We start from the raw sequence: 10,530 nt of genomic DNA, 5'->3' as shown, positions 1-10,530 counted from the left end.
CAGAGCTCCAGCTGCCCGAGCCCTTGTTGTTGAGGGATGCTTCTGCACCTTCTGCCTGCACTGCCCCCACAGTGATGTGCTGTGACAGCTGTGACAGCCTGCAGGCAGCCTTTCAGCCACGTCCTGCACACTGTAAGGGCAGTCAGCAGCTTCATGGAGCCCGCCACCAACCTGGCCTCCTGCCAGAAAAAGGCTGTGGCCAGGGAGCAGGGGGAAGCAGAACCCTGTAGCAGCACTACACCCTGTGCCAAAGGCCCCAGCCCCTGCAGGGAACTCACCACTGGGAGAAGGGGCTTTCAGGAAGGTGCCAAGCAGCTCCACGGTGTCCCCATGCCTCTGTCCAGCAGACCACAGGGTAGAGTGCAGCCAGGCCAGCAGATGAACCCGACAGCTGCTATGACCTGCAGTGGTGAGAGGAATTTGAATGAAGATGCAGAAGATTTTGGATAGCATTTGCTTCAAAACCAAAGCACAAGCTACTGCAGGGAATGCTTTCCATTTTCTCCCCTCTCTCTCCCAGCCACCGGGCCAGAGCTGTCTAGGTATCTCCAGCATTTGCTGGGCCACCTGTCCTGAAGACCTGTGAAGCAGGGTCCCCTGGACAGAGTCCATGATGGTCTCCTTGCTGGACCCTCTTTGCAAACAAACAGCTCTTTTCATCCTCCAGTCACAGGCCTCCAAGCCTTTTCAAGACACTCCTCTAAAACAGAAGCCTGGCTATTGCAGCTCCAAACATTGTGTGAGGGCTTCACAGGGCTAGGAGGCAGGAAACATCAGGAAAAATTTTGTTACTTTGAGGGTGACAGAATAATGGTACATGTTACTCAGAGAGCTGGTGTGGTCACCATCCTTGGAGATCTTCAACAACCACCTGGACATCATCCTGGGTAGCCAGTAACTGTGCCCCTGATTGTCAGGGAGGTTGGACAAGATGACCTACAGAGGTTCCTTACAACCTCAATAACCAATCTGTGATTCTATGATACAGGTGACGGACCTTTTATATTGGTAGATCTTTGGGATTCAATAGGATATGTCCCTCTATTACAAAGCCGAATATATAATGAAAGATATAGACCCATCTTTTTTGAGCTACTGAGTAACTCAGAATTATATGGCTTAGTAACATTACCCTGTCTTCTCTGGTCTCCCTGAAAGTTCCACTCAACCTTTTTTTTTTTTTTTTTTTTAGTTAAATGCTCTTCCCCTTTCCTCAATCTTAGTTACAAGAACTAATGAGCTGGCATAAAATTGTCCAAATATTCATCATTTGCACCAGGGTCATTCCAGGAATGCAATCAGAGGAAAGTGTTTTAAGCATTTGTCAGTCCTTGTGAAGCCATACTTGCATGATATACTCCCACACATGCATGCTTTGACTGCAGATTAAAAAAGGAGAAAGCGAGAGTGCTTCTCACATTGCTGCAGTCACTGAATTAGACACTTGCAGAAACAGAAATCAGTGCTGTCACTACAGCTGAAGGAGAAATATGAGAGAAAATCTAAGACTTGCTATGGCTACTAGTTTCCTTGCTTGTAGATGTTGTATCTGCTGGCTGTAGATAAAGTCATAGAATTATTAGAATCATTAATACTGAAAAGGATCAAGTTCAAACATCAACCCAGAACCACCATCATGTTCATCACTAAACCATTTCCACAAGTGGCACATCCACACATTTTTAAACACTTCCAGGGATAGCGACTTCACCATTTTCCTTGGCAGCTTGTTCCAATGTTTTACCATGCTTTCCATGATTTTTCCCCCCTAATACCTCATCTAAACTTCTCCTGGCACAACTTAAGGCCATTTTCTCTTGTCCTATCACTGGTTATATGGGAAAAGCGACCAACCCCCACCTGTCTATAGCCTCCTTTTGCAGAGTCGTAGAGAGCAATGAGTTTTCCCCTGAGCCTCCTTTTCCCATGCTAAGCACCTCCAGTTCCCTCAGCTGCTCCTCATCAGACTCACACCACTGGCCTCAGCCATGGTCCAGCCTGTCCAGATCCCTCCAACAGATCAGCACTCCCAGCCAGCTTGGTGTCACCTGCAAACAGATTGAGGGTTCACTCGATCCCCTTGTCCAGGTCACTGAAAAAGATATTAAACAGGACTGGCCCCAGTACTGAGCCTGGGGAACACCAGGTCACTGAAGCAGCCCTGGTAGTTACGAGCTGGATGTATCTCCACTCACCACCACTCCAGGCCCAGCCATCCAGGAGGTTTTTAAATCATGAACAGAACACCTGCCCAAGCCATCAGCTGCCAGTTTCCCAAGGATGATGCTGTGGGAGACAGTGTCAAAGGCTTTAGTAATGTACATGCAGACTACATGCACAGGCCCTCCCTAATCTGTGGAGCAGGTCACCCTGTCACAGAAGGAGATCAGGCTGGTCAGACAGGACTTGCCTTTCACAAACCCATGCTGGCTGGGGCTGAGCCCTCGCTGCTCTGCACACACCATGCCATGGCACTCAGGATGAGCCGCTCTGTGACTTTCCCCAGTAGTAAGGTCTGGCTCTGGTCTGATGCTCTCCCAAACCTCCTAGTGGGTGTCACATTTGCCAACTTCTGGTCACTTGGGACCTCCCTGGCTAACTAGAATTCCTGGTAAATGATAGAAACTAGCTTGGTTAAGCTCTTCCACTAACTGCCTTGGATGGATCCCATCTGGCCCCATGGATTTATGCAGGTTTAGTGGCATAACTGTCACTGACATTTCCCTCCTGGATTATGTGGATTCATTCTGCTCCCTGTCTCTGTCTTCCAGATTCAGAGATCTGGGTACCTTAAGAACAACCAGTCTTGTGATTAAAGACTGAGGCAAAGAAGGCAATAAGTACCCCATCCTTCTCCTTATCCTTTCTCACTGTTTCCCCCACAAACAACTAAGGATGGAGATTTTCCTTGGGTCTCCTTTTGTTGCTGATGCATTTCTCGGTTGCCCAGAGAATCTGTGGATGCCCCACCTCTGGAAGTGTTCAGGGCCAGGTTTGATGGGGGACTCATCTAATTAATGGCATTCCATTCCAGGATTGTTGGAAAGAGATGATCTTTAAGGTCCCTTTCAAACCTTTCTATGGTTCTATGACTCATTATCTGCCAGCTTCTTGTTGTGATTTTGCAGCTGCCCGCCTGGAAAACCAGCAGCAGGTAATAATCAGTGGGCTGTACTAGGCTGCAGAGTTTTTTGGTGATGTGGCCCCAGGGAGGCAGCACACTTCCCTATGGGTTGGGTTCAGTCAGCACAAAAGGCCCTCTGTTCCTCTCAGAAGGGAGACACTTTTTGGTTTTTTTTTGTTTCCCTTAATTAAGGTGATCATGATGGAGAGGATTGGTTGCCCTGCCCTAAGAAACGCCTCCAACCTGGATGCACATTCATACACACATTCTGTTTTCCCTTGTCTTTGAATTCCAGAATCCCACCTGGTGAAGTGAGGTAGGTCAGGAGAGGATTTGCCTTCCATCCCAAGCAGAACCTCATTTCAATTCCCCTCTGTCTCTGATGTCCACTCCTTCTGGTGGTGAGAGGATAGAGGATCCATTGCTTCTTGTAATGTGGATGGCAGATGTGTTGGTCCAAGGGGTGGTAGAGTACAGTTCTACCAGACAATCTCCTTGTCAGAGGCCCCAGCACTTCCCAGTCTTTCTCCTTTTCATTCCAGCTCTGCCACCAGGCTGAACAGACTGTTCACATGATCACTTCTCACACAACTGTTTTCTCTGCTGCCGTCTAAGAGCAGTGTCACACTCTGGCCCTTCCTGCAGCTTGTGACCTGGAGAGCTCCATGCTTCTGTGGGAGCTCCACCTGTCCTTTTGGTGCACAAAGAGGATGGTCATTTGGCTGAGTGGAAACCAAGCTTCTTCAGTGAGAATGATGACCACCAGCTGAGCTAAGTGTTTGAGCTGGCAGCCCTCAGCACCTACCCTGTACACCTTTCCTTGTGAGCTGCTGCACCATGCTCTGGTTGCTTGCACTCCCTGGGGGTGGCTTTTGTACATACGGGGGCCACTGTCACTCTTACTGCCACCTACTCTGAGTCAGAGCTGCCTGTGACTCAGGGCTCCACTGCTTCCTCCATTGCTCAGGGCAGAGGGGGCTGGTGTGCCTCTCTCTGCTCTGGTTTGGAGGTCTTGCCAGTTTAAGAAAGTTCCTCTTGCTTCTTTGGCCAAATTCTTGCCTCCAGAGCACATCTGTCCATGCAGTTTGCCTTGGAGTCTTCCAAGATATCAATATTGGTGGGAGCAAGGACATTTTAAGCAGAGTATAAACATTTAAAAGCTAAAAGCAGGCATGTATCGGTGAATCCATGAAAGGTAGAAGGGATTGAACAAGTCATTGATTGATTTACCACACCACCAAACCAACCAACCAGTCTTTGATAGTCACAAGCAGGCACAATTCAGTGGGGAGGATGTACCATATACTCTGGTACCATACCAGAGCTGTCCTGAATTCATGGTACAAGCACCTTCCCCACCTGGGGTAGAACAGAGAAGCTCATAGAAGGGATTACAGAAGGCTAGTTGCACACCACAAGTCAAGAATGTCCTTAAAAGCCTTTTTTTTGTCATTAAAAAAAAAGCCTGCTTGTCACAGCTGGACTGTGCAAATTTCAGTAAGACTTGAAAAACAATAATTGCACTCTCATAGAATTACAGCAAGAGGCATGTTGCTGTGAAATTGCTGTAAGTCAAGCACACATCACATGCAGTTACCACTTTCAGCTGTGTTTAGGAGCTGTTGCTTGGCAGGGATTAGCTGTTCCACGTGCCAGCACATTCTGCAGTCTTTCTGCTACCTGATTTGGAACTTGCCATTCTGGCACTCCCAGTTTTCTTTTACCCTAAGTATAGGATGCAAGGGTTGAGAGGGGTGATTTAACAGCTTACCCTGATGCACCTCTGCAGGGCTAAGGAGGTGGAACGGCACTCCAGCATCACTGTCATTTTCAGTGGCTCTTTTGGTGGCAGTCCCAAGGAAGCAGGCGCTGAATCCAGAATGGCTGTTCTACAGTTCTCAGCTGGAGTGGGGTATCCAAGCAACCAGACTATGTAAAGCCATAGTGTGGGAACTGTTGCTCTGGATTAATTTCTGTGCCAAAAGTCTGACAAAATGTTTGCTTTTCCAATGCACACACATATGATCCATTGGTTTCCAACTAACAGATCTAATTAACTGTACATTGAAAAGAAGAGTTCACAGAATCATTTAGGTTGGGAAAGATCTCCAATATTATCAAGTCCAACCTTTGATCACCACCTTGTCAACTCGACCATGGCACTGAGTGCCACATCCAGTCATTAATGTGCTCTTACATGTCTGTTACAAGTTACAAAAATAAGACCTGGTCCAACATCAAGCATATCTCTCTTATTCACTCCTTTCTTTGTGCAATAAAAGTCAGCATTCACATCTTCCTTGGGTAACATCTGTAATACTCAGTAATATCTCCAAGCTTTTGCTTCCCTGTGGAATATTTAAATGTTTACACAAGTGTGGCACCAGTCATGGATTTTATTTATTTTGGCTTCCTCTTGATTGTTGCAGCCTTTAACCCATTACTTCATAATCTTTAATGTCTTCCTTAACCACTGCACTACTGATAATAGAGCTGCCTAGCAGCTACTATATGAACAGAGCATGTGTACCACCTTAAAACACAGAAACTAAACTGTAAAAGGCAGATAACTATTTTAAGCTTTGAAAGCTAAAGCTAGTCTGCTTAATTCAAGATCAAAATTATACTAGTTAAGGGAAGAGTTTCACTAATGTGAAGATCTTAAATTATTTCTAGTCTTGTTTGAACAACAACAGTGTAAAAATTATGCCAAAGACAGAGCTCTGTATAAATTCTTGGGATTTCTTGTAATTCATTTTGCTGTTAGCAGAGATCCTGCTTTTTTAGAGATAAGAAATACACTACAAAGTGGTTGAAAAGACAGCATTTGGTAACAGAACACCAAATGTTTCCTTACAGTGGGACACAACCATGAAGTATTTGGTAGAGTACCTGGGGAAGATGACCTTTCTAGTGGTTTGGGGTTTTTCCCTGGTAAATTCAGTGTGACTTACCCACCTATGTCCTTTTAACTGAACTGTTAACTTTGGGCATGATTTAAAGTGCAAAGTAAACTTCTCCAGCTTGAATGTCTTTTGAATGAAGCAGAAATATTGTTCAGATGGATACTATGCTCCTTCTAAATGGTTTTCCAGGGTCCAGCATCTGTGGGAGAGCAACTGGAAGTAAAGCTGGTGGCATTTTTACACCATGCAGGCGTCCTAGAAATCTCACAGTTTGAGCAATTGTTAGATTTATTGCTCTTTACTTGCCTAAATGAGCCACATATGATCAGCACATCCAGTCTATTCAGGTTCCATTGAAGTCACTGAATGTGTGCAAAAATAACTGCAGTGCCAGGCAGCCAGGCTGAGTCTTCTGCATTGAAATCACAGAACACAGCCCAAATTTGTGCCAGAGAAGCATATTATAGATGTATATGGCCCTGAGTTAAAATGTAAATTTTTCACTTGGGGCTTAGAGACACTATGTACTTATTTGCACTTATTTGTTTGTTTGTTTGTTTTTAACACCCAAGAAATGCCCCAGCCTAATCTCCAAAATCTGCTTTTATAATCTAGAAAGTAATGCTCTTTCTATAACTGGGCAAGATGTAAGTGTTTCTGTGTAGCTCTGCTGTGGTCAAAGCACAGAAAGTTCTTTACTTATCTCAACACACATTCTTTGGTTTGAAAGGCAGCCCTCACTTGATGCAGGAAATAGTGACACAGATTATTTCCTAAGCACTAGCAGTCATTTTTTAGTTACTCACACTGCTAGTTGTACATCATGTTCAAAATATTTTTATTAATATTTGTTTCAGAATAAAACCCTTCACGGGAAACAAGAATGATACTGGTAGCCAGAGTGGGACAAGTAGATGCTGTTGGAATAGATGCAAAGCACCCTTCTCTTGTTATGAAGTATTCAGAGATAATTTCTCCAAGCTTTCTTTTTTTTTTTTTTCTTTTTTTCTTATTTTCTTTGTTTTGGTGTGGTTTGGTTTGGTTGTTGTTTTGGTTTTTGATCCAAAGGCTGCTGTAAGTATAATTTTTCATTTTTACCTTTTTTTTAAGTGGGAAGATAAAATAAGGTAGTGGGATAAGATAAAGATAGTGGGGACCACATGTACATATTAAAACATGATACAGAATTAGGTAAAATAATCTCTGTTGATTTTACTTCAAAATGTAGTTCTCCTCTCCTCGGTGAAAATAAAAATAAGAATTATGGGTCTACACGTGCACTGTACCCTCTGAGCAGGGCTCATGAAAGGACATGAGGCAGACTGTTACGTCCTCAGAAGGCTGGGCTGTGTGAAGTCATGCTCAGACAAAGGTCTCCTTTTGCCAGTCTCAGTATTCAAAGCTGCTCGGGCCTGTTGCCTGCTCAGCAGAAGGCAGCTCTCTCCTGAGCCTGCTGCTGCCCAGCTCTCCATCCGTCACTCCTCAGCGGTGTGGCCACAGCCTGGCAGGAGCGAGTTCAGCTAACCACTGCACTGACAGTGCTCTAAGTGACTCCTCTGCTTGCACCACTGCTTCCCCAGGGTTCAGAAGACTGTGCATGAGAAATAGTGTGCTTGTAAAACAAGTCCTGAAAAACACGGTATTGTTCCTGCAGAGGTGATTCCAAATGGGATTCCAGAGTGGAAATTCACTTGAAAATTTGCTGCTAACATCAAGCTATGAAGTCTGTTCCACTCCTGGGAGCAAGGGGATGCCAGCCAGAGGAATCTGAGCAGGCTTGACAGCTAGGCCTGTGTGAAACTCATGAAGTTCAACAAAACCAAGTGCAAGGCCCTGCACCTGGGTCAGCACAATCTCAAATGCGAGCAGAGGCTGGGTGGAGGATGGATAGAGAACAGCCCTGAAAAGAAGGACTTGGGGACATTTATAGACAAGAAGCTCAGCAAGCCCTGACAATGAGCACTTGCAGCTGAAAAAGCAGCTACATCCTGAGCTGCATCAAAAGCAGCATGGCCAGCAGCAACACCAGGGGGGTGATTCTGCTTCACCACTCTCACGAGGCTATGAGCACTCTCCCTGGAGTGCTGTGCCCATCTCTGGGGGCCATTCTAATGAACAGCTGGAGCAAGTTCAGAGGAGGGCCACAGGGATGATCAGAGGAATGGAACACCTCTGCTGCAAGGACAGGATGAGAGAGTTGAGATTGTTTTGCCTAGAGAAGAGAAGGCTCTGGGGAGACCTTATAACACTTTCCAGTACATGAAGGGAGCCTACCAGAGCGGGAGCCTACCAGAGCGCTGGTAGCGGGACTTTCAAATGGGGCAGGCAGTGACAGGACAAGGGGGAGTGGCTTTAAACTGAAGAAAGGCAGGTTTAGATTAGATATTAGGAAGAAATTCTTTATGTGAGGGTGTAGCACTGGAATAGGTTGCCTAGAGAAGTAGTGGGTGTCATGTCCCTGCAAGTGCTCCACACCAGGCAGAATGGGACTCTGAACAACGTGGTCTAGTGAAAGGTGTCCCTTTGTCCCATGGCAGAGCAGTTGGAACTCAATCATCTTCAATGTCCAGGGTAGAAATCTGTTCCATTTCCTTCCAACCTGTATCCTGCAGGAACTATCCTGCAGAGAAATCTCTGGTCAACAAATACTACTTTTCATTATGCCATAAGACTGAACAAATTTGCCATGAAAAATGACAAAAACTTTACTAGCTCAGTATCTCTTCCACAGCACAAGGCTGGAAGTGGAAGAGTTGCTCTCTCTTCCTTGGTGGTTCTGTGATTGTCTGAGCATATTGGGATTCTCTATAGCTAGTAAATCCATCAGCAAAATGACAGTAATGCAATTGTGATTGTGATTTTTCAAATCAAACTTAAACTTCAATATGCTATAGGTCCTACTTGTTAGTCTGAAGTAAGAATGGTTTGAAAGATCCTAATTTCACATTACTCTTAAATCTGTTTTACATACCTATTAAAAACCCCTGCAATGCTAATAGAAACAATATGTCACATGTGTATCACAGGCAATATCACAGGACTGTGGATTTAACAACAACTTATTAAGTATTTGTCATACATCAGATTTAGTGATGACAATGTGCACACAGTTTTCAAAAACGATGGTCTGGAGGGGGTTAATGCACCTGCTTGTAAAACAAGGCATTACTTGACCAATTCCAGTACCAATCATCTGAAAGAACAGCCAGTTCAAGAGCAGAGGTGTTCTGCAAGTGCAGGAACAGTGCACATGCTGTGGTTTGCAGACGCATTGCCAACGTCTGTCTGACGTCGCAAGGAAGCATGAAATTCTCTCTGGGGCAGACTGACCTAAGCGAGATTTGTGGATCAATACCACTGATACTAGCAATATTTCTGTTCAGCCCTAGTTTGACAGTAGAAATAAATGATTCTGTCTTTACAGTCAAGCCTATATTCTCATCTCAATGCACAGGCATTTACAAGCCTAATCTAAAATCTGCTTAAGTGAGAGGAAATTCCTTTTAATGTTCCTTTTAATGAAACATGTTTCAGGTCAGTCCTATTATTTATTAACAATGCTTACATTGTTAGGCATCAGCTTTTGTACTTCAGAATGAAAATAAACCCCAAATTACTGGTGAACTCTTTTCAAGATGTTTGTGTAACTCCTAAAATGTTGCTCTAAGCATGGAATGATGACTAGACTGTGTACAGACGTGACACAACCCTCTCAATATTTTCATGAAGTCTTAGTGATTATCAGTCAAGTTAAGTGACATTATTTGCTGGGTCTGAGACATTTTTAAATGCTAAATTCATAAAGCACAACAAAAACATAGTGACTGGGAGGTTTCTGCCTTTTTCTTCTAGTATACAAGTTACAATGGTGAGGAAAAAGAAAGCAACAAACATCAAAGTCTCACTGCGCTGTACATTGAAGTCTTTAAGGGCAGTCACCTTCTAGAAAGTAAGTTTCTGAACTTAATGCCCATCAGGCAAGTAAAATATCACAGCATATATACCTCTAAGCTTTCCAAGAGCAGCAGAGTTTGCACCCTATACTGTAAGTCCTAGCAGTTTAGCTGTGGCTTTTAGGGTCTGCTTTCTTCACTAATATGAGTGTTTTCTTTATACAGAATCTTAACTCGTATATAGTTTCCTGTTTAGTGTGCACTTTGTTCATTTTTCTGAACAGGACTTCTTCATCAGGCATAGCTTAAAGCAGACCAGATTTAGACATTCAAATGAGTACTGTTTAAGCTCTTGGAGTGACACTTTCTTTTTAAAATAACTTACCCAGCTTTCACATAAACAGTAAATAAATTTTTTGGACACTGCTCAATATAAAAGGTGGACCTTATATAAAATTCATCAATAACACCAGCCATTTTTTGAAATTAACCAAATATGTCTAAGAATGAGATGTCTCCAATAAAAACATTTTGCCAAGCTCAGGTGCTGTGACAGTACCTATGTGATAATGTCTGGCAATAGACAAAGCTTTCATTTTTCATTTTA

This window comes from Melozone crissalis, unplaced genomic scaffold (assembly GCF_028551555.1).
Source record: "Melozone crissalis strain CALT ecotype California unplaced genomic scaffold, PUWL_Pcris_2 ptg000005l_1, whole genome shotgun sequence".
NCBI classification, from domain to species: domain Eukaryota; kingdom Metazoa; phylum Chordata; class Aves; order Passeriformes; family Passerellidae; genus Melozone; species Melozone crissalis.
This window is presented reverse-complemented; position numbering follows the sequence as displayed.